The sequence below is a fragment of the Balaenoptera physalus genome, assembly GCF_965194825.1.
Source record: "Balaenoptera physalus genome assembly, chromosome: 5".
Lineage (NCBI taxonomy): Eukaryota > Metazoa > Chordata > Mammalia > Artiodactyla > Balaenopteridae > Balaenoptera > Balaenoptera physalus.
The window spans coordinates 56,362,922-56,387,857 of record NC_138884.1 but is presented as its reverse complement, the minus strand read 5'-3'; the positions used below and the strand labels follow the sequence as shown (position 1 = coordinate 56,387,857).

The window sequence follows — 24,936 nt, the reverse complement described above, 5'->3', positions numbered from 1 at the left end:
CCATCTCCATGGGGATAGTCTGTTTTATTAAGTGAACTCACTAACCAGGCCTATTAAAGTACTGTACTATTTCAGCGTGGTCTCAAACTTAGCCTATAAAATTCCTTCGCTCTCTCTTACTGTGTATGGTTCAGGTTTGTAAGGCCAGTGCCCTCGCAGTGCTGGCTTGTGTTTCTTGGTGGTTTCTCATCAGGTCTCCTACCAGTAAGTGTCCTTGTGCAGACCAGAGCCCCCCCTGAAGAGGGTGTAGGAAGTCAGGAGGGACAGCCAGTTGCTATTGATTTTTACTTCAGGTTTGGCTGGGAAAACAACCCTATTCCTCTTTCGCTTGAGAGTTAGTTCGGTGTTTATATAAGAAATGAGGTCTTTGTTTGGTGGTCCCTTATGGGCCGCTTCTTAAAATAAGACAAAACAAAACCAAAAAAGTATCTCTGGCAACATAAGCAGTAGCAACAGCTGCTTTCTGAATTTGGGTGTTCAGAGCTTTCAGTCCAGCCGTGCTCTTAGTGGGCCCATAGCTAATGTTTGTGGAATGAATGCACAAATGACAATCTCAATTTAAGTACTGCAGCGTTGTAAGTACTTTTTTGGACTAAGGTAAGGAGACAACTAGAGGAAGAGTGTCTGGAGATATGGGAGCGAGGAGCAATGATAGATTCCTACAGGTAATTCAGGAGACAATGTGATAGAGAGCAGACAAAGAGAGATTTTTGCCTGGGACAGAAGGAGGAATGTTTCTTCCATTGAGAAGCTAAAAAGAAGAAGGGACGGCAGTAGATTCAAATGCATTTGTGGAGGTGGGTGTGAAGAGAGTGGCTTGGTGTAATTGGGGTGGTTTCAGTGTGAGAAGAAAGGGTTTGTCAAGAGTGGTTGAAGTGGGGCACAGCCACTGAGTGAAATGGAAGGGATCCTGGCTTGGTCGGCTCACCCAGGGCAGATACTGGGGGTCTGCACGGAAGGAATGGTCCTGCCAGATGGTCCTGTGTTTACAAGTTTGATTTGGAGCTGTTTGCTGGCCCTGTGTCTCATCTTGTTCTCTCTAGCTCCTTGACTTCTGGCTTCTCATCCCTAACTTCCATTTATAAGTCAACCTAAGCCCATCCAGTTAGATATATAATCAGCTTCTCTGCCTCTTTAACTTTATCTCCACTTCCTAACTATAGCCCTTGTCTTTCCGTGGCTCAGCAATTTCACGAATGACTTTCTGGGTAAGAAATCCATGGCAGGACCCAGCCCTCATAACCTTCTTCTCTTTCCCAACTTTAAGGCAGCCTTCACTGTTCCAGCTTGTGAGTTGGACTCAGACAAAGGGAGCAGACCAAGGACAAATTAAAGGATCAGTGACCTGCTCAAGGGTCCAGCTGCGAGGTGAAGTGGAGTCTTTTGTAGGGGTATGGGAGGTTCGTATAATCATGTGCAGCAGCCCTGAGAGATCAGATTTGGCGTTTGATCCATAGTTAGTGGCTTGTGGGGAGTTATGTGAGAAGATACATGGATGAGGAAAATAAGGGGTCCACAGTGGGATTGCTGATAGACTGACAGCAGAGGACGTGTCAGTTGACCAAGATCTTGGTGAGGCCCAAGATGGTGGGAGGAAGTGGAATTGAGATCTCACACCCATTGTGTGTTTTTGTGGACAACTCTTATATCCCAGCTCAACTCTCTCACCTTTCTTAAAACCACAGGTATATATTGAGGATTCACAGTCAGGTTAGAGGGTTGGATTAGATGACCCAAAACGTTCTTTCAAGGCCCATGAGAACATCATGTTCTAAACAGAGAGAGTAAAATTAAGTGACTCATTTTATCAATGATGACAACAGAAACACAGTGTGTCTTTAGACCTTTAGCCCTATGTTGGCCTCTTTTCTTTCTTTCTTTCTTTCTTTCTTTCTTTCTTTCTTTCTTTCTTTCTTTTTCTTTCTTTCTTTCTTTTCTTTTCTTCCTTTCTTTCTTTCTTCCTTCCTTCCTTCCTTCCTTCCTTCCTTCCTTCCTTCCTTCCTTCCTTCCTTTCTTTCTTTCTTTCTTTCTTTCTTCCTTTTCTTTTCTTTTCTTTCACCTTGTTCGTCTTGCACATGCATTTTCAGTACTTGACCTAGAAGATTCCTGAACTGTGCCTCTGGAGGACATGGAATTCTCTGATGCTCTGATGCCAGTATTTTTCTTTCTTTCTTTTTTAATGATGTATTTTATGATTCCTTTCCTCAAAATAGTTATTTCAAAGTCAAGATTCCATTATAAGTGTTCATGCAGTGACGGCTGTTGGACAGGTTCCTATAGATCATAACCAACGAGACTGTTTTTACCACGATGGGAGGCAGGTGTTGTGATACGTATTCTGAGCTCTTAAGAAATGCTGGACACGTTACGAGTAGCAGTCCTTTCTTTGGGTCTCAGAAATCTTTATTTCTCCTTCCTGAGCTGCTCATGGTGGAGACTTTGGCCCTAGAGGTTTTTTTCCTTCATCTGCTACCCATTTTCTCAAGTTTATTTTCCTGTTACTTGTCCCTCCTTTTCATGACAGTGCAATAGCACTGTGGTTTCCAAGAGCTGTGCCTGTAACCACATAATTTTCACTTGTAGGATTGGTTTTGGTCTCTGGGAAGTGATTGATCCATTACTTAGCAATGAGAGAAGAAAAGCGGAAAGCCTGAGAAACTCACAAGAAAATTGCTGTTCTCTCTTCTTTTTCCTGTTAGAATCAATCCTTTCATGATAGATAACTCCAAAGGGATTTCTGGGAGATGTGTTCAATGCTGTGGTTTTACCTACTGATTTGAAGCCCCCCATGTGACCTAAATCAGTATGTGAGTTATCAATTATAGTATCATATTAATAAATGACATTTACCCTTTCCTAGATATGGTGATTGGTGCTTTTATATGCATTATTTCATTTATGTGGTAGATGCTGTTATTATCCCCATGTTACAGTGAGGAATCTGAAGTTTAAAAGTTAAACCACTTACTGACAGCCATTTAGCTTAGTGGTATGGGTGGGATTTGAACCCTCATGTCTGAGTTCAGAGTCTAAGGAGAATGATCTTTTTTTTTTAATCCTAATTTTGACAGCCTCAAAGGACAGTTGCATGCTGGCTTTAATTGTATGGGCTTAATTTATGAAATTGTTATGCCATGAGTGGTGTGATTGGGTTGACTGTATATTTGAGACATCCAGTAACAAACCATATTATACAAGAAAAACAAAGCCAAAAAGCCCCGCCCCACACTCACAAATAGAAACAAATTTTGATGCATGTTGCTGATGCCTTTCTCAAGTGGCACTTATTTCTAAAACTCTTGCTCTTATATTCAGTCTTTCTCTTTCATTCTGTCTCTTTCCTTCTCTTTCTTCGTGATTTTTCCCTTTTTATTTTTCCTTTTTCCTGCTCTTGTGTTCCCTCTCCTTTCAAAAACTCCCAGTATATCTTCTTAGTAGGAGTTTCAGGTGTATGCATGAATTATTTACTGCTACTGCCCTGTGTTTTTGCAGTGGATTTGTGGAGAACTCTCTCATGGGGACACCATCTGCAATTATTAATAACAGTTACAAACTGATCTGAGGAAGAAGCTTAGAAACACATGGGCTGTTTCTTGCAAAATTCAGAATGCTGATGTAAGCATAAGAGGGATGGAGGAAAGGCGTTCCAGGAGACACTCAGGTTCCTAGATGGATATACCCACGTCAAGGAGCCCAGGTCATATGCAATCATGAGCACTGACTAATTCTGGAAAAGTTTTTTTATTTTGGGTATGTTAAGGGTAGGAGTTTTCATTTCGTTTTGTTTTTTCAATAATATCCATTCTAACTGGATTGTATCTCAAGGACAGTGCTGGTGCATATGGTTGGGCAAGTTGTGCACTGAACAACTCTAGGGGATGCTTTTTATATTTCTACAGAACTGTATATGGAAGTCCATTCTGAGGGTATACAGCCAATTCTCATTATTTGCAACAGTTATATTCTATAAAGTCGCCACCAACACTGTATTAGCAATGACTGAACCATTGCTTCTAGGAGAAATGCAGGGTAGGGCTTCTGTGAGCCTCTGATCACAACATTTTCATCAACTGATCAATACACAAACTTGTTTTATGTGTGTTTTTGTTTAGACACACCTTATTTAATGTATATTGTTGATCTATTAACAATGAACTCATGATCAACAGCGCTGTAATTCATGCCTTAACAAAGCTTTTCTAACATGTGTATTTTCTCCGTGAGAATCATCACAACATTCTTGAACTTAGGAACACCAGACAGTACGTCAGCACTACACTTGGAGGCCATTTTAAACAGCAAAATCACCAACAGAAAGTGCAAAAATGTGACAAAGGTGGCACTAGACTGTAAAAAAGGTACCCTTGTTTATAGTATGGGAGCTGAAACAAGAAGGCAGAGAGCCCCCTTATCTGACTTCAGCTGGGAATGTGCATGTCAGGTGAGTCAAATTTTTCAGTGCTCTGTTTGTGTCCTCGAACGACCATGAGAGCATAGTAAATATAGATTTGGGGGTTACAAATAAATTTTAGCCAGTAGATGAATTTGCAAATATGGATTTGGTGAGTAATGAGGATCAACAACTGTACGTTCTTTTAACTAAGAGCTGGAGGAACCTGAGGGGCGAGAGGTGTTGCACTGAGACTGATCTTATGGGAAGTAGATTCTAGCATTTAGAGTTGGGGGCCACTCTAGATGGCACCCAACCTAATCTCATTAGCTCTTGGATGAGGAAGAGGCTCAAAGACGTGTGACCTGTGGAAGGCCATGCAGCTAATGACTGGGGAGTAAACTCTTAAGCTGGAGTAGTAGTTTTTTTTTGTTTTTTGTTTTTTTATTTATTTTTGGCTGTGTTGGGTCTTCGTTTCTGTGCGAGGGCTTTCTCTAGTTGCGGCGAGCGGGGGCCACTCTTCATCGCGGTGCACGGGCCTCTCATTATCTCAGCCTCTCTTGCTGTGGAGCGCAGACTCCAGACGCGCAGGCTCAGTAATTGTGGCTCACGGGCTCAGCTGCTCCGTGGCATGTGGGATCTTCCCAGACCAGGGCTCGAACCTGTGTCCCCTGCATTGGCAGGCAGATTCTCAACCACTGCGCCACCAGGGAAGCCCTGGAGTAGTAGTTTATGGGGACAGAGACCTGATGCACCACAGTGATGCCCTGCCCCTCTGTGTGTGCCATGGTGAGATTCCCCACAGGGCTTCCTGGAGCTGTTACATTGAAAGCAACGGGCTAGGGGGATGGTGTCACTAAATTGCTCTTCTGTATGTGGACTTCTGTCAGTCTGTTCAGGACACTCTTACAGAACACCTTAGACTGGCTGACTTATAAACAACAGGAATTTATTTCTCACAGTTTTAGAGGCTGGAAATCCAAGATCAAGGCACCAACAGATTCAGTGTCTGGTAAGACTTGCTTCCTAGTTAGAGATGAACATCTCACTGTCCTCACAGGGTTCAAGGGGCCAGGGCTGTCTCTTGGACCTCGTTTATGAGGGCCCTAGTTCTGTCCTTGAGGACTGTGTCTTCATGACCTCATCACCTCCGAAAGACTCCCCTTCCAAATACCGTCACATTGGGGATTAGCTTTCAGCATATGAATTTTGTGGGGACACGAACATTCAGTCTGTTGCTGCCTCCCACCCCATTTGTTTAATTCTTTGTTCAAGAACTGTTTTTTGCATACATACTGTGTGCCGGCGCTATGCTAGGTGCTAGGGTACTGGGGGTGAATGGGACCCCGTGAGGAATTAACAGTCCAGCTGAAGGCCTTCCCAGGGGTGGGCACCAGCACATACACAGCTGGAGGCCACTGGCACTGTGCCATCTGGAAGAAACATTCCTTTCCCAGCAAGAAAAACTCTCCACGAGCTAGACATAATGTCACATCTCAAAATCCTGCCCTAAGAAGCCTCTCAGGTCACCTACCCGGCAGTGGTTTTTCTGAATCTAGATAGGACTGGACTGTACTTAAATGGCTTTTATAGTCCTTTGGTTCATTTTCTTTTCTCAGATAAAGAAAAGATGTGAAGCCTATGATAGAGTCTAATGCCACCCCTTTACGTGGCCACAGTAAAATGTCCAAAGGCTCTCTGTAGGCCCTATTGGTTCCAGGGAATTTGAGTCAGTAATTCTTACTTGTTAAATGCTAAGTAAAATAACTTTAATTATATACATGTATCTGTATGCATATATATATAATATATATAATACATATATAAATAAAATATATATGTATCTCTCTCCAAGCATAAAGAATAGAAGAGAGAATGTTTGTGATAACAGTACCCTCTCTTGGAGGTGACTGGCAAGGAAACTTGAAGCCCTGTCTGGGGAAACTGGATTGAACCTGACTGGAAAGTGCCCCACATCTGGTATGTGTCCTTTTGGCATTGGCAGGTGTCTGCACTCACTCTCTGAAGGAGAGGTGAGCTTCATATCTGGATTTGGGGGCATGTGTGGCAGTGTGAATGGTGGTTAATACTAGCATGTGCTTTGGAGTTAGGTTGAACTGGGTTCTAATCCTGTCTTCATGTCATCTTGGGCACATTACTAAGGCTCTCTTTGCTTCCAGATTCTTATCTGTGAACTACGATAATAACATTATACACTAGAGTTCATTATCTAGCATGCTTAGTGCAGTGATGCATAGAGAAGGCTGGGTAAATGGTATTTTTGTAGTAATAATTGTCCAGTAGGATCTGGTTGGTATTAGGGGCTGTGTACACGCAGAGTGTGCACTGGTTTAATCTAAGGCAAGACCTTCCGACCCTGGACTCTCCAACCAGGCACTTGCCTTCCTACTGCAGGTGGTCTCAGGCTGAGGGCTGCATCTGCCTCCGGTCCCTGACCTGCAGAGAGCCTCACTTCCAGTTGTGTTGGTGCCAAACTGCTCGTCACTTAGCCCTCAGCTGCTGTCATTTCGAGTAGCGATCGTGTGCATTGCATCTAATAAACACCACCCTGGTCTATATTTTTTACTTTATACAAATGTGGAGCTTAGCTAAGAAAAGTAAGGATGGCCATAGAGAGCACTTTAGCTCCAGGGCCAGGAACTGAATTGTTTTGTTTCTAGAGGGCTCCATGCCAATATCTAGTCAGAATGTGGTCAAGCAGTCGGGGAAAGTAGCTCAGGGATCAGCAGTATTACAGATAAGCCCAGACATTCATCCAAGATGTGTGTAGAGGAGTATATCTGCAGGGGTATGCAATTTCTTTTAACTCTTGCTCTTGCTGCCTGTGTTCATAATCAGATTGGTTTTTCAGCCTTGATAAAAAGATCACAACTATTGTATAATAATTCTCTGTCACTTACCACTGTGTATTCCTGGACAAGTGACTTAATCTCTCTGAGTCTCAGTTTCTCTTGCTAGAAAATGGGGGTATATTTTTAGTACCTATCTGCTGGGGTTGTTATGAGAATTAAATGAGATAAATATGTGCATGAGAAAATGAATGTGCATGAGATAAGGTGGGATCATGAACTTAGCTCAGCAGCTACCTTACAACAGAGTAAGCATTTGATAAATGTCAGCTGATACTAAGTTGCTATTGAACTGTAGTTAATAAATTTAAAAATGTTTGATCTTCCTTAGTCTTAAATAAGTAAACACTGAATACTGAGGATCTCTGTACATTCTGGTCCCTGGGATTTATGATTTGTAAGCAACTACTGTGTGTCTGTGTGTGTGTGTGTGTGTGTGTGTTTGTCTATGTGCTTGCACGTGCATGGGCAGGTCTGTACATCTGTGTATTTAAATTAGAATGATCTAGCTCACTGAGGGTTCACAACCTGGGGCTCACAGACTTGCCTAGTTTGGGAAAGTCCTGCAGTGTTCTTTGGAGGTGAGTCGTCCTTCCTGCCAAAGTAACATGCTGCCTTCTGCAGGCAGTCACTGGAGAGGGGCTAGCACAGTGCCAGCTTCATACAGGTGGGGAGGCAGGCAGGTACTGTGCCCATGGGCTGAAGAGTAGGGATGACAGCAGGGATACAGTGGAATAAAGAATGTAGGGCATAGCCAAAAATGAACACTTAGCAGATGACTGATTGAGCAGGGCATATTTGATGGGATGTATGATAAAATCCTTTTCTGAAAAATTTCTCCTATTTTATATTTGAGCTCTGCCCCCACCCCCAAGTTATGACTCTTTAGATATTTTAGGCATAAAAAAGCAGTTTGCAGGAGACCTGGGACAGCATTAACTGTTTTTTTATCTTGGTACTCCTTTTTACCTTCCAACTCCTAGTTCTACCAAGTTATCCTTTTTTCTCTAGTAAGTCTTACTTGGATTCTGAACTACCCCCAATATAGTCAATATTCCACAGTGGGAAGAGTATGGGTTATAAAATATTTATAATGCATCAAGCAATGAGTGCTGCATTAGCATAAATAAAATAATTTCTTTTAGATTAAAAAAATATTATAGTTGATAACCCTGTATTGTAAAACAGAAATTTACTGAGAGTAGAACTGAAATGTTCTCACCAAAAAAAAAAGCAAAAGGATAAACATGTGAGGTTATGGATGTATTAATTAACTAGATGGGAAGAATCCTTTCACAATGTATATGTATATCAAATCACCATGATGTACACTTCAAATATCTTACAATTTTATTTGTCAGTTACAACGCTATTAAGCTGAAATTTACAAAAACATTTTAGGAGCAATATTATTAGTATTTATGTGATGAAATATAAAAAAGGAGGTTGAATTATACTAAATAATGTATTGTTTTGCCTCTTGCTCTTTTGCTTACCTTATAGCTTACACAAGTTGTTACTTAAACCATTTGTTATCTAGAGATATTTGTTATAACTGGTTGGAATTTTAGCCCCCTTTAATTCATTCAACTGGCAACTTTTTGATCAGAAAAAAGTAACTGAGAAGAAATTTCCACTTCCTTCTTTATTTTATTTTTACTGTTTATTATGGAAAATTCCAAACAAATTTAAATGAATAATGTAATGAATATCTATGTATTATCACCACCCATCAATTCTTGGCCAATTTATTTAATCTGTACAGTCACCTCCTTCTTCCTATCTTGTATTATTTTAAAGTAAATCCAATGGTATCATTTCATCAATAAATATTTAATATGTGTATGTAAATGACAGTGACTCTTCTAAAAAGATAACCAAAATAACGTTATCACATCTAACAAAATAATTAATTATTCCTTAATAACTTCAGATATTCAGTCATGTTCAAATTTCTGTCTCTGTTTTGTTGTCGGTTTGTTTATAAGGATCCATATTAGGTCCAGACATGTGATTGGTTACATTCCATTTTATTTATTTCTTTAATAAAATGTTTTTGAAGTTATGCTTTTTTCATTTTAAATATCTAGTGCAAGATGCCCTCACTGTGAACTGGATTAGTTTCCTAGCTCTTTTAGGAACTTGTATGACCATGAGCAAATTACTTCACCTCTCTGAGCCTCAGTTCCCTAGTTTGTAAAATGTTAGTGTTGAGCTAGAAGACCTTTAAAGTCATCTACAGGTCTCAAATTTTGTAATGACATAAACTACTTGCAAGAAAAAAAAGATATTTGGACTTTCTTTTTTCTTTTGAAAGAGGAAATGGCTTTTAGAAAGGTGACAAGTCAGAGCCACAGATAAAACATTCAGTGATTGCTGAGAGACTCTTTTTGCTTTTTTAGAAAGAAATTCTGTTCTCATGGAAGCTGATAGTTGACTTATTACCTCTAGAGTACATAAACTATCCTTTTCACCTGTATTTAACTGAGCATGGTCCATGGCCAATTTGAAATTGGTTATGAATAAAGAAAAACAACATTTATTTGGGATTTAATTTAAAAAACTTGTTAGGTGAGTGAGTTCTCTTTTGACAATGGTGGACTGTTATTTTGAACCAGTCTCCCACTGAAAACAACTGGAAAATATGTACAAAATATGAGAAACCTTTTGATTAAAAGCATTAGGAGAGCTATTAAGATAGTAAATTATAGGACGAAGATACAGGTGAGGAAATGTCCAAAAAACAGTGGTTGATAGGTTTAGAAACTGAGCACAGCTTTTAATACAATCATGGGGCTGATGGAGGACCAAAATGGGATTAGGGCCTACCTGGGAGCAAGGCCAGTAAATACCTCAGACTTTCATTGAAGGATTGAATCCTAGAAGCATGAATAAGCAGAAAATAGACCAGTCCCACAAAGACTGAAGCTGAGCTGTGAATCAGGTCAATCTCTGGCTGGATTAATATGGTTTTAGAATTATTGGTACTCTTAGACTGGCTACCTGCCGAAAGCAAACTTATGCCTGTCTGGAGGAAGATAGCATCATCTAGAGCCTCCAAAAATCTCCAGTACTTTTAAAAATACTACTTAAAAATAAAAAATATATACACACACACACACACACACACACACACACACACACACACATACGGTTCTCTACTCAAGCAGAAATAGCCAGGTACATGAGAAGACAAGATATAACTGAAAATTAAAAAAGGAAAAAAGATGATAGAAACAGGCCTGCAAGGGTCTCAGATAATGGAATTATCATAGTCTTTACAACAATGATTAATATGTTCAAGGAATTAAAAGATAAGTGTGAGAATTGCAGTAGATAACTGGAAGCTAAGGAAAAGAACAAAAAATATATATAATTAACAACATAAAACAACTGATATTAAGAACACAGTGAACTAGAGAATGGACTTGAGGATATGGGGAGGGGGAAGGGTAAGCTGGGACAAAGTGAGAGAAAAGAAAAGAACACAGTGAATGGCTTTAACAGATTTGACACAGTTGAAGAGTGAAGTAGTAAACTAAAAGATAGAGCAGAAGAAAATATTTGGTCTGAAACACAGAGAGCAAGAGGAAAGTAAAATACAGTAAACAGTGTAAGAGACCAATAAGATCTGGTGAAAGGTACAGCATTTGTGTAATTGGTGTCCCTGAAGGAGAGGAGAGATGGAACGGGAAAGCAACATTTGAAGAGTAACTGAGAGGTATCAAACAAGCACTTTGAACCCTATGCAGGATAAAGAGAAAGAGAAAACTTAGTATAAATACTGAAAACCAACACCAAGAGAAAATCATAAATTAGTGAGAGTATAAAGATACATTACTTTGAAAGGAGAAACAAGATACTAAGATGATTTTCCAGTGGAAACCATGAATGCCAGAAAACAATGAAAAGATATTTTCAAAGTCATGAAGAAAAACAACTGCCAATGTAGAATTCTATACCTAGCAAAAATGTCCTTCAAACTCAAAGGTGAAAAAGGACATCTTCAGACAAACAAAAACTGAGAGAATTTATTGTTAGCGGATCTACACTAAACAAAATACTAAAGAATGTTCTTTAAGCAGTAGAAAAATTATACCAGAGGGAAGCTCAGGGATACAGGAAGGAATGAAGAACAAGAAAAATGGTAAATATAGGAGTTAATCTAAATGATTGAAAAAAACATTCTAAGGTCCTTGCATGATCTAGGAAGTAGTAAAAATGCTAATTTAAACTAGATTTTAATAGGTCAGGGATGCATGTTATAATTTCTAGAGTATCAACTAAAAACAAAGTTAAGAAATGCATAACTAACAAGCAAATTAAGAGGGGAAGTAGAATAATAAAAAATTCTTGATAAATCCAAAATAAGGCAAGAAGAGAAAAAGGAACAAATATAAAGCAAATAGTAATATGGAAGATTTAAGCATAAATATATATTTAATTCCATTAAATATAAAATATTAAAGCCTCTCATCAAAAGATAAAGATTATCAGATTGGAAAAACAAGTAAACAAAGCCTAAGTATATGGTGCTTACAAGAAACACATCTTAAATATAAAGATTCAGAAACATTGAAAGTAAAAGTTTGGAAAATGAAATACCATGCAAACACTAAAGAAAAGATAGTCAGTATAGCTATGATATCTTAATGCAAGAAGAATTCCTCAGCATTTCACAATGATAAACAGGTCAATCTACCATGAATCTGTACTACTTTTAAATGTGTATATACCTAATAACATGGCTTCAAAATATGTAAAGGAAAAACTGACAGAATTACAAGGAGACACAGACAAACCCACAATGACAATGGGAGATTTTAATATACCTTTCCCAATAATTGATAGATAAGTGGACCAAAAAATCAGAGGATTATATAATATTTGAACAAATTAATCAACCTGACCTAATTGATATACAGTATATACAACAGTACACACAACAACTGCAAAATATACATTTCTTTCGAGTGAACATTGTACATTTGCCAAAAATGAACATGTACCAGGCATAGAGCACGTCTTAATTTCAAAAAATTAAAATCTAAAAAGTACGTTTCTGAACACTGAGAAATAAAGCTAGAAATTGCTAACAAAAACTACTTAGAAAATTCCCAAATATTTTGGAAAATGTCAATATTTCTCTAATAGGTCAAAGAAGAGATCATAAGAGAAATTAAAAAACATTTTGAACAGAATGATAAAAATACTATAAAGTACAGCTAAAGCATTGAAAAAAAGAGAAATTTAAAACCTTAAAAATATATATTAAAAACTTAAAAAGAAAGGCTGAAAAATCTCAAGAAGTTGGAGAAAAGACTAATAAATGAAACCTAAAGAAAGAGGAAGAAAATAATGAATATAGGAATAGGTATTAATGAAATAGAAGCAAACATACAATAAAGTGAATGAGCAATGTCAAAACTTGTTTTTGGAAAGATTAGAAAAATTGATAAGCCTCTGATGAGACTGTATTCCTTGACTTTGGAGAATTATTATTTGGGCTAACAAATACATTCCAAATTCGACTTTTGGATTGACCATTACCTTTTTTTTCCTTTTTCTTCTTATTTTTTAAAATTAACTTACGTATATAACATTAAAAAAGACCAGTACTTTTATAGCCCTCTGTACATTCTTTGCTTAATCAGCTTTAAAAAGAAATAACTTTTAACCTTTTTTTCATTATAAAGTGATATGTTCACTGAACAAAATATATGTATGCGAAAAGGAGATTTATTGGAAAAATTTCAAATCCCAGATAACAGTTGCTTTTGATATATATTCTTTGAAGCTCATTTCTTTGCTTGTAGATTCACATATATTTACAAAAATGTGATCATGTGTATTCTGTTTTATAATCTTTTTTTCCACTTAATACTGTGTGATGACTATTTTTCCATGTCATTAAATATCTTTCTATTGAATTATTTTAATGACCACATGACCTAATTTACTCAGGTGTACAGTTGCCAGTGTTTGGACACAGGCTGTTTGTACTATTTTTACTGTTATAGACAGGGCTATGATAAACATTCTTGTAACTAAATTTTTGTGCAAATCACTGATTATTTCCTTTGGATAAAAACCTGAAAGTGAAATTGCTGAGAGGGAAAAAAGTCATTTTTAAGGCTTCCTGTATTTATTGTTCAATTACCTTCCAGAAAGATTGCGCCAAGTTATAATCTCATCAACATCAACAGTGTATAAGAGTATCCATTACCAATACTGCCTCCAAATTAGGCATAATCTTTTGAAATAAATTTCACCTAATTATCTTAACCTATTCTGCAAGTGCTGAGTCAGAGTTTCCGAAAGGATGACAGTTGTGGACACTGAAGTGGGAGAACTTTGCAATGGGCCTTACTCCTGGTGGAAGGGAGCTCACGGAAGGGACAGTGGTTGGAGTTAAGGGTGTTCAGGGGCCAGGAGCCATAGACAAGACAAAAGAGGTGAAAGCATAGCTGTTTTTTATTCTCTATGTTTATTTCCATTGTTAATATTATTTTTATTTTATTTTATTTTATAATTATTTTTTATTATGTTCACACAGATATCTCAAAGTCACTTGCTTGGGGGAACCATCCCGAGGTGGGTGCAGTGGGCTGAAGGGAGGATTAGAGAACCTTACTGAGCTATTAGAAGCCTGGAAGTCACACCGTGGCTATGTGCAGGTCTGTTTGTAAGTCAGCAGCCTCAAGGAGCTCAACACCTTCAATTTATAAAGTACTTTAAAGTTTACAAAGATTTTTATATTTTTCTTGCTGAAAAAGCTGTACAAGAACTGCATTAAAAGATATTTTTAAAATGCACTCAGTATCCAAACACTGTAGCACAACTATTTCTAATTGCTATTTTCATTTTTTTTATCAAAGTAATAATGTGCACAGTCTTAAAATACAAATAGCAAAACAAGACTTGTAGTGAAAAACAGCACTCCCCTACACAAGTTCTGTCACCTTCGAGAAGCAGCTGCTTTTAGTGCTTTCAGCTGTTTCTTCAGGCATGATCTTTCACATTGCAAAATATCATGGTTATACTGCCATTTCTTGATTTTTTTAAGGTATAGATAATATCTATTGATGTCCATAGAAGATTAGAATGTAGTTCTCTTATATACATACATATCCCAGGCATCCTTCTTCTTCATATTCTGTAACACTTCATCCTATCCCTTCCCATGCTCCCATTATTATTTTTGAAAACCTTTTTCATTATGGAAAATTACATTAAAAAAGTAGTGAGAATAGGAGAGTGAACCCCAGTATGCCCATCATCTAGCTTCAACAATTACTAAGTTGTAGTTAATTTAATTTATCCATATCCGCTACCTTGCTGCCCCTTCACATTCCCCTGTAGTGAATATTTTGAAGCAATTCCTTCCCATTCTCCTCCTCCCCCTCCCCCTCTTCTCTTCCCCCTCCCCTCCTGTCCTCCTCTTCCTTCTCCTCCTCCTCTCCTTCCTCTCCCTCCCTCCTCCCTCTTTTCCCCGTCTCCTCCTCACCCTTCTTTCTCCCCCAACCCCTTCCCCTTCTCCCTTTCTCTCTGTCATTTGATTTTTGATCTTTCTGCAAAAGGAGGCTGGAATTGAGCATGTCTAGGAATGGGGAGCTGGTGGTCTCCCCATTGAGTATTCAGGCTCTCACCTATCTCTCCCCTTTCCGTCAGATGTTTCACTCAGCTGTGTTTGGTAGTCCCTGGTTCAGAGCATTTCTGGTTCAGCCTCTTCACAAGTTAAATCTTCATTCTTCCACCAGGGCTGCAGGGGTGGTCAGAGGTAGCTGATAGCTCTCATTTTCAGCCTTTTCAGAGTTCTGCAATGTGGGTTACCCCTTAAAGGCACTTAGAGCTGAGAAATCTGAAATGTCCGTCACTATTCGTCTGTCTGCTTTTTGTCTTTAAAAATTGTGATCTCCATCATCCACTGTTATTACCTCCTCTTCCCTTTGACATGGATTTGTATACCTTTATCTCTTTTCTTTCATTTTAGTGGGTCTTTAGGAAAAGGTGGAGGTGAACACTTATTCTATCCACTGCATTTCACTGGAAGTCTTAGCACAGTGATTTTTATTTCTGCAGGTTACCTTTCTAAAGTACTTGATACACAAGGGGGCAAAATAAGAAAGGAGCAGAAAGGAAGGAAGAGGAGGGAGAAAGGACTGGGTGTGGTTATGCTGAGGGAGTACTCCTGATCCTCGTGCCATAGATTCCCACAGGGAGTAAAACCAGGACTGAGTCAGGGCTTGAGTTTTCTTCCTAGGGCCTCTGGTGATGTGTGGTCTAGGTGGACCTTCATCTGGAGAATAAGAACAGTGATATTTGCCAAGCAAGACATTGCTGATCTTTGGCTCGATACAGCAAACATTTATTACAAACCAATTCCTAAGGTCATTTTTCACCTTTTAACCAGAATTAAATTTCATGATCTGGCTCTGCCTGATCGAATAGGGATCCGATTTCTTTAGAAATGAATGGAAAGGAGAATGAAAGTATTTCCTTTTCCATTATGCTTTATTCTGTCCTTCAAATACGTTTCAGCTAATCACCAACTAAAATTTGGGCCCCACAAAAAATATTTCATTCATTCCTTCACTCACTCGTTTCTTTCAATTCCCAAAGCAGGGCAACATTTTAGTAAAAGATTGTGATTTAGGGCTTAAAGTGGTGCAGGCCTGTTTTCATTGTTAATCAAGTATTTCAGCACAGATTAATTGGCTACTATTGCGTGGCGTTGTTTTGGGTCCTTTAGACCAAAAGGTGAAGAAGGTATGATTTTTTTTGTCAGCTTGAAGAGTTTACAGCCTTGTAAAAATCTGACCTCCATTTTAAAGAAAGAAATGTACTGAGAGTTGACAAAGTAATTTTGCACATAGAGTGAATCAACAGTCAGGGAACCAAGTTCCTGGTAGGGAGGCCATACTCCACAATGGTAAATTCCAAAGGCTTGGAATCAGTTAGACTTGGCTTTCCTTCCAGCTTTGCTCTTATTTCTAGAGGGAAGTCATGGATCCTCTTTGAGCCTCAATTTCCCCATCTGTAAAATGGACAGAACAATACCACTCATTACATGTTGGCTTAAATGTGGTAACACATGTAAAAGGCCTGATTCCTGGCTCTGAGGAAGGAGTCAATTAATGGCAAGTAGACGATTGTAAGGAGAGTGGAGAATATCAAAAATCGCAAGCTCACACTCCAGTTCTGCCTCTTCCTAGCTATGTGATGTTTAATAAAATGTCATCTCTTGACTTCATTTCCCTTGTGTTTGAAATTCGGATAAGAGTTGCTCTGAGGATGGTACTAGACAGGGTAGTGTGAGCCACTCTTGGCCATATGTTCGTGTTTTGGGTAAGTTTTATTATTAAGATGTTAGGGATACTAGGCACTAGATTGCACGGTGAGCCTGTGTCTGAGGAAGGCTCAGCATTGTTTGGAGAATTTGCCTGCTATGCTGTTTGGTAACCTGATCTTCGTGGTGCTTTCCTGTGTCGGGGCTTTCTGGAAAATTTAACTTAAATCTAATTGTTCATTGTGAGAATTTTCATGACACGTTGTGTGGAGATAGTCCAATCTGGAGATGGAAATAAAAATTAAAATCAGCTAATTTATCTGGCATGGTATGTGATGAAGTTGTCATTACCTCACTCTGAATTCCAAGACCTTCTCTTCTATAAAACATGTGAACAGCTTCTAGAAATGAAGAGTTATTTGGGGATTTTGGTTTGCTAGTTTAGAAGAGTAGAGAAATGACTCCCCCTCGCCGCACTGGTGAGTAAGCCACTAGTGGAGACTCATAGAGTCATTGACTTTTAGAGCTGAAAAGCATATTAGTGACCACCTGATTAAAATTTTTAATTTTATTGATGAAGAAATTAAGCTCAAGAAGCTGTTACTTGTCTAAGACCGCACAGCTATGAACTAGTGAAGCCTAGGAAAATAGCCAGGACTTTGTTTAAATTTCAGCTAGAACAACATTGTATAATAAAATAACTCAACATAAAATTATAATTGAACGCCTTAAATACTTTCTAGTCAGTCTCAACCTAGAATACAAAAGATGGAAACTCAAAAGCTTTCTAAACAAGTTTGTTGAAATCATGTAAGAATGTTTTTTTTTTTTAATTTTTATTTATTTATGTATTTATTTTTGGCTGTGTTGGGTCTTCGTTTCTGTGCGAGGGCTTTCTCTAGTTGCGGCAAGCGGAGGCCACTCTTCATCGTGATGCGCGGGCCTCTCACTATCGCGGCCTCTCTTGTTGTGGAGCACAGGCTCCAGACGTGCAGGCTCAGTAGTTGTGGCTCACGGGCCCAGTTGCTCCGCGGCATGTGGGATCTTCCCAGACCAGGGCTCGAACCCGTGTCCCCTGCATTGGCAGGCAGACTCTCAACCACTGCGCCACCAGGGAAGCCCTCATGTAAGAATTTTAAAAAATTAATCAATGAATTGAGTCTTGGTAAGCCTTCTTGAGTTTCTAAATTAACACTCCAATTTTCATAGACTACATAGCTACTAATTATGTATTTGTGTTCTTAAGTATTTATATCAAAATGTATCTAAGGCATCAAGTTCCCCTGTGTTAAGAATTCTGGTGATCAACACTGCTTATCTGGGGACCGCAGTCACTGATGCTCAATAACTTGACTGATACTCAGCCTCTTTTGATTTCATCTTTAAGGAGATCCATCCTTCTTTTCCTAGTAGCGTTTATTGTTGCAAATTATATTGACTGTGAACACACAGTGTTTCTGGTAGCACCTGTAGGAATACACGCACCGGTAAAATCCACGTGACTTGCGTTTCATCAAGTGAAAATGAGGCATTTTCGTGATTGGCAGCAGAAGGGGTCCATCCCTCCTTTGAGTACTCCTTTTTAGTTTGAAATATGGACTGGAGAAATAGTCTTCTTTTAAACTCTCAAAGAATGTAATTCACACACTTTCTTCGGGGAGAGTCATTTCAATGTTGTTGTTCCTTTCCATGTTGAATAAAGCTCCAGATTTGGAATTCTGTTGGCCTTTTGTATTTTGACTTCCCCAGAAATTCTTTGAGGAGGCAGTGTCTGGGAACAGCGTGATCCTGGAAATGGTGGCGCTGGGGCAGTGCCCATGGAGTGAAAGGCCCACAGCGAGTGCCCTGTTTTGGTTAATTGACCTAAGGGCCTGAGCATCCTTGGCAGCAAATAAGGAGTTGGCTTTTGAATATCTAGCTTTGGGTTTTCATTACGGCTTCCTTCTCCTTCTTAAATTCTGTTTCTGAGGAGTTAGCTTTTCTCAGTCTTCTATATTAGACGGTATATTAAGTATTAAAAAATTATTATGAGGTCAATACATAACCATAGTTAAAAATTTAAAGAGAACAAGGAGGTTATATAGTGCACTGCAGACCCCCTCAAGTCTCATTCTTTACAGGAATCACCATCTGTTGATTCTTGGGTCTCCTAGACATTTTCCATAGGAACACAGCCATGTATGGAGAGATACATATTTTTCTTGAATGGGAGTGTAGTTATATATGTATATATATGTATATATTTTGTAGTATATATGTGTGTATATTTTTAGACATCTTTTTGCATCACTATGTACGGCGACTTCTTTCTTTTAAATGGCTAGGTAGTTCTGCACGTTAGGGATGTTCCATTTTTTATTGGTTTTCTCATATCCTTTCCTCTCTTCCTCGGACAACATACCTCAAGACCGGCACTTAGCTAATCTCACGCTTAAGGCTTGTGTCCTCTGGAGGAGGCTCAATTTTCCAACCTCGAGAAAGCAAGCTGGTGGCAGCCTGGGAAGACATCAGCTGTCACCATCTGCACCTCTCTTTCACCGCTTGGTGTTTGAGGTAGTGGTGTGTGTTTTTGTGTTTGCCCAAGTCAGAGCTGCAGTGGTGGCTCCAAGGTTCAGTGGAGCATGGAAAAGTGAGCGGGAAGTTGGGTACATCAGCAGCAAATCCTTAGATTGGACATAGTGAAGCAGAAAATCAAGGTACTGTGCTGTCAGAACTTTCAAGGTCAATAATGCAGCTCACTCTCTTTTCAAGTCAAGTTTAGCACAGGGGCCGATTCCAGCAGCTTCACGAGTTTTTCCCAGGCAGGAGGATAGTCTCGGAGCTTGTAAAGCCCATCTCGGGAAGAGCCTGCAGACTCCCAGAGGAACCTGAAATGTCAGTTTTAGCCTGCCTTCAAGCAAGAGTGCTCAGCTTTGGACAAGATAAGTAGTTTTCAAACTTCTTTTAGAAAGGGAACCTATTTTTCAAATGAAATCCCTTTGACAAGTCCCAGTATATAAAAGAGGTAAAAGTGGAGCTGCCGGGTTTTTGTTAGGCTGGAGATCTGGTTGGTCTTCCCAACCCCAAGCGCCCCAACACGGCCGTCAATTCCCACAGCCTGGCGTCTTCCCAGGACACAGACAGAAAAACAGCAGACCGGATAGCATCTCATTTCATCCAAGATGTTATGAGTTTATCTTTCTTTGCCTTTAAATAGTATTTAGACACCATGAAGGTGTCTACTTTTCGTTTAATTTCAAAGAGGAAACATCTTCTCTTTGTCCCCAAAGAGCCTGCTGGATCTTTGCTGGATCGAAGGGCACCCTGTTGGTTGAAGATCGGATATATCATTTCAGTTAACTTTTAGCTACTAAAGAAAAAGTTAGAAATATGCAGACTGCAGAAACTAAGCTTATAAGGGCAGCAAGTCTTTACACAAATTCCAAAGCCTGTGAGATTGATTGCTTTCAGTGTTTACTGCAGCCAAATGATTAACTCGGACCCTGAAACTGAGCCCGCTGGGGAAGTGATTTATGCTGGGAATGCAGAAAGGATGTTTGCGTATAACTAACAGATTTCTTGGTGAAGCCTTTTAAACACTGTTTATCTTGGGGACACCCACGGCTTAGAGCATTTTTATTTCCTTTGTATTTTACAGTCCTACGCCAGAGGCCAAGGCCAGCCTTGTAGTATGTACTGAGTTTGATTGCTCAGGGCTTTCTCTGGGTTGCCACTGAGTCCGTGGGGGAAGAGCATGCTCCAAACCACCTGGAGTGTGTAGTGCTTTGAAACTGTCCACCGCTATGAACAAGGTAGTTGGTTTTAGGATTAATCAATTTTTCTAACCAAAGAAACACAATGCTCACAAACATTGAATCATACTATAATCACTTGGGATTTCAAAACTGAAATATATGTTGATCAAAGAGCCAACTTTTATGGAACTTTCTTTTTAGCACTTTTCTCACAGCTTTAAGTTTCATTATGGATGAAAAGCTCCCATTTTCCCACACTGAAATAGCATGCTTCATTCAAAAATGTTTGTTGAGCACCTACTATGAGCCAGTCAGATTCTAGGTCTTTGGGATACAGCAGTGAACAGAACAGACAAAATTCCTGCCCTCAGAGGACTCTCACTTTTGTTCTTGTAGCTAGTGGTTTAAAAAATATCTGGTGAAAAGTCGTCTGCCCCACCTTCTGCAAAAGGTGTTCTTTGAGGAAGGCAATGTGCTTCAGGGTAGTGAAACCTGCTATTTTGGTAGGGGATTTCATTTTCTTTGCACTCAAGGTAGGGCTAATGGAAGATGAAGATCACGGGCTTGTCCTGAGTACAAACGATAAATAACGCACAGTTTCTCAAATTGTGTTATTACCTACCTGCATGGGAAGAGTAAGACATTTTCTTAAAAATACACATTCTTCTAGGTGTAATGCAGGCTTAAAAGTAAAAGCATTCAGCTGCAATTCTTTTCTAATAAGGAGCATCAAGAGATCTGAAGAATAGCTGAGAGAGAGATGCTTTCCTTAGTTCCCTAGGGCTAGGGATTTCTAAAGCCTTCATGTTTCTTATCTTTCTATCAGAACCACCAGAGTGCTAAAGCCTAACAGCTGACGAGAACTTTCAGGAACCCTTACTCTTCGTTGGGAAGATATATTAATTTTTAAGGTAGTGCCTTTGCTTGCTTTTGCAATAATATCTTAGTCTGTGGATGGAAGGAATCAAGTGCTGTTCTGAAAAGGACTGCTTCGAAGTGACATCCAGAAGCTAAATCAGTATTTGCATTGTTCTATTTATTCTGTGTCACGTCACTCTTCAATTTACTGTACCATTATGCTATATTTTAGAGAAATGAATGTCGATGTCGCCATTAAGAAAGGTTGAAATCTGCTTATAAATTTGAATCGATGTCTTTCCTTGTGAATTGGTGTGTGTTTGGAGTGTGGCTCCTGGAGAGATAGGGTACTTCTCTAGGCTTCCCTACACCAACCCCCCCACCCCCGCCCCAGAAAAGATTGAGGTGCAGGATGGAGACTGAGGCGCTTAAGGTAACAGAACACTTGGCGGTCAGGTTGAGTTTCTCACCCGCATACCTTTGTTTAGGGCTCTGGGTTGCTTATTCCAGGTTCCCAGGGGGAGTAAAGGGTTTGTTATTTTAAATCGAGTACATGCTTTAATTCAGGCCTATTTATTGTTTAAAGTTGTATACAGGTATTTTTCTCCCCAGTTAGGGGCAAACATTCTGAATTCAAGAAAAGACCCTCCTCTTGCACTTTTTTTTGGTGTGTCTCTCCTGTCACATAGACTAGTTCTTTGTGTGTAAGCCTTTTTATAAGTATTTGCCGACTGAGAGTGGTTCAGAGCCAACGTCTCACACATAGTGACTGAGAATTCATAGTGACTGAGAATTCACTCAGTTTTGGAGAATTCATTGATTCCTCCCGTGGATATTTGTCAGGGTCTTACTGTGTGCTAAGGCAGCAGTGAGAATAAATCATTTGCTCCTTTGGTTGGATCTAAATCTGGTTCTCAGTGGCAATGCATTATATATGACATGACTATAAATTGATGAGACATTTCCCAGGGAAATGGGTCTCATTAGCTGTAGTCATGTTCCATCTGCTTCTAGTCCTACTCACTTTACTGCCGAAATACAGCACAGAGCTCTCCTTCCAGCATAAGCTTGAACCTTCATTATTGCTCACCTGGATTGTTGCTATTAACAGCTCTCCCTGTTTCATTGGTGTTCTCTCCTCACTCTCACCATCTACTAGGTTCTTCCAGACTGATGCTGATCTTTCCAACCTGAAGACTGGTCATATCCCTAGAGGTTTTTGTCCATGGCATGCAAAACCTTCTGCTAGTCTTCCAGCCTTAATTCCAACTATATTCCCCACCCACCCCCATCCACGCTTTGTGTTCTGGGAATCTCCAGTGTCTGTATCCACTAGACTGGAAGTTCTGTGAGGGTAGGGTCCGTGTCTGCTTGCAACTCTTTGAATTTCTGGGATCCAGAATGGTGCCCAGAATATAGTGGGGTTCCATAAGCTTTTGTGGAATTGAACTGAATTATATACACTCTCTGAAACTAACAAGATTTCAGCTTGTTAGCAAACCAAAGCACATTGCCTTCTGTATATTCCCTTAAATTCTTATTTGATGGATTCAGCATTGTTTGTCGAAGCACTTTGTGAAAATAGATGGCTCTTTCCTCTCACTGCTCAGCAAAACTCAGAAGTAATTTTAGAACAGTTAGCCCTTGATGGGTGCTAATGATGTATATTTATCAGTTTGTCCTCCTCCTCATCTGATAGCAGGAGGTGGTATTAATTTCTAAAATAATAGAAAGGAGGAGTAAAGCAATGCAAGAGATTCTTTCACAGTGTTCTTCAAAGTATCTTTTGCCTTTTGGTTATCTTGAGAACAGAACATGCAATAATTTAATAGATTTCTCATTATTTCTTGAACCTGCTTTACATTTCATAGTTCTTCCCTTTTCATATTCTGTAAAGCAGTTTTCTTTATGGCATTGATTCATGCATTTACCCAACAATGTTCAACCAGAGTTTATGGAACCCCTGTTATTTCAAGATCTTTCTTGTTTAACTAGACCAAACTCTTTACTCAAGAACGGTCTGCAAATTCTTTAGTTTTTTGTTCAGTATAAATTCTTCTATCCTTACAAATTTGGATTGCAGATTATTCACTATGATTTGCCTTGTTCACAGCTACTTTTAATTTATGGGATTTTTTTCTTATCCCTCTTTCATGAGGCTAAGAGACTGTCTACATATGTGTGTAGCCAATATATGTCATGCCCTTTATATTGAGAGATGAGCCCACTTATCGTCGGGCTTGGTATCTTGAGTTGTGCTTCATGGAAACACATGGACAATAATGTCACCCACAATTTCTTGTGATCTCCTCATTCTCTTGGAACTAATGGTGTACACTTTAGAAGGAATTGTACTGTCTCTGTGTGAAGAAGAGGAAATTAAGGCTTAGTGGAGTTAAGTAACTTGCTCAAGATAACCCTGGTCTGTTTGCCTAAAGTATTTTTTATCATGGGATTTTATCAAAGTTCTTAAGGGGAAAAAGAACACTGTAAGGAAATCTCACGTACCCATCACTCAGCTTGGAAAACTAGCTACATTTGCTCATTTTAAGAAATTCAGTTGCATGGGAAAGATCAGAAAGTATTAAACTTCTTCTTAGGCCCATTTTAATTACATTTATGTAATTATTTTCATAACCATTTAAAATCATTCTCTTTGTTATTATTTACAAAAGTAAGAAAATCCATTTTTAATCCCTGGAGGGAAAAAAAATGCAAAAATAAGCAAACTGGAAATCTTAGCAGGTGGGTAATTAAAAGCAAACAAAGCAGAATTATCTTGAGAGTTGATAACAGTTCCATATGTAAGAATGTGTACTTTATTTGGGGGATTAGGTATACCCAGTCCTTGAATATGTAGCAGCAGATAATTGACTTTCTCTTAGGCCTTCTCCACTCTGGTCTAGTGTGCTTCCTTCTACCATCTTCCTGGTCCAGTGAGGAACAGAGGTAGTGGAGTAGCATGAGTGACCCTGTGTGACACTGTCTTGGATGGTTTCCATTATTTTTGGATGAGGCCTCGGATTGTTTTTGCTTATTTATACCACTTCTCCATTATAGTCACACAGATAATAAAACATTGATTCAGGTAGCTGCATTAAACTATAAAATCCTGAGGCCATGGCTTGTTCATCTTGTACCCCTAGCACCTAGGACAGGGCCTGGCTTCCGGTAAGTTTTGGGTGCGGGTTTGTCGACTGGAGCAGAACCACCCAAAGATGCTATGCCATTGGCTAAGAACCTACAAGTGGACTGCTTTATTTTTAAACTGGATTGATATAATCTGAGCTAAAACTTTTTGGCGTGTGCTTAATGTAAGGAAGAGATCGTTATTGTTATTTTGAAAACAAACTGAAATATGAAAAAATTAAACTGATCTAATTTTTCTTCGAGCATGTTGCCAAGAGTAAAATAAATAGTATGAATTGTGCTGAAATGGGAAGAAAAGAAAACAAAAGGCAAGGGTGGGAGAGATTATATTTAGACAGCAAAGTTATTTTCCAAAACTATTATTTTTGTCATGACCTTTTCCTCAAGTTTACTGATGATACAGTCACTTGCTTTTTCTAATATAGAAACACATGACCTTCTTGGAGCTTATTTATAACCCACTGTGAAGAGAAAGCAGCGAAGAAGAAAGCTCAATTATGCATTTTAAACACCATGCACCGTGTGGTCAGGATGAAATGTTACTCTGCTTGTACGATGGTATCTTTTACATCTGAGCAAACATACCTGGCTTACTTTCTTCGACTTCCTCTTCTCTTTTTTCTCTGTTCAGGAAATCAATTTGGT

General features: G+C 39.1%; 1 protein-coding gene across 1 annotated transcript in view; it reads left to right on the top strand.

Annotated features, from left to right (window-relative positions):
• The window catches only part of FRAS1 (Fraser extracellular matrix complex subunit 1), a 443,799-nt gene that overhangs the window by 56,417 nt on the left and 362,446 nt on the right, over window positions 1-24,936 (top strand).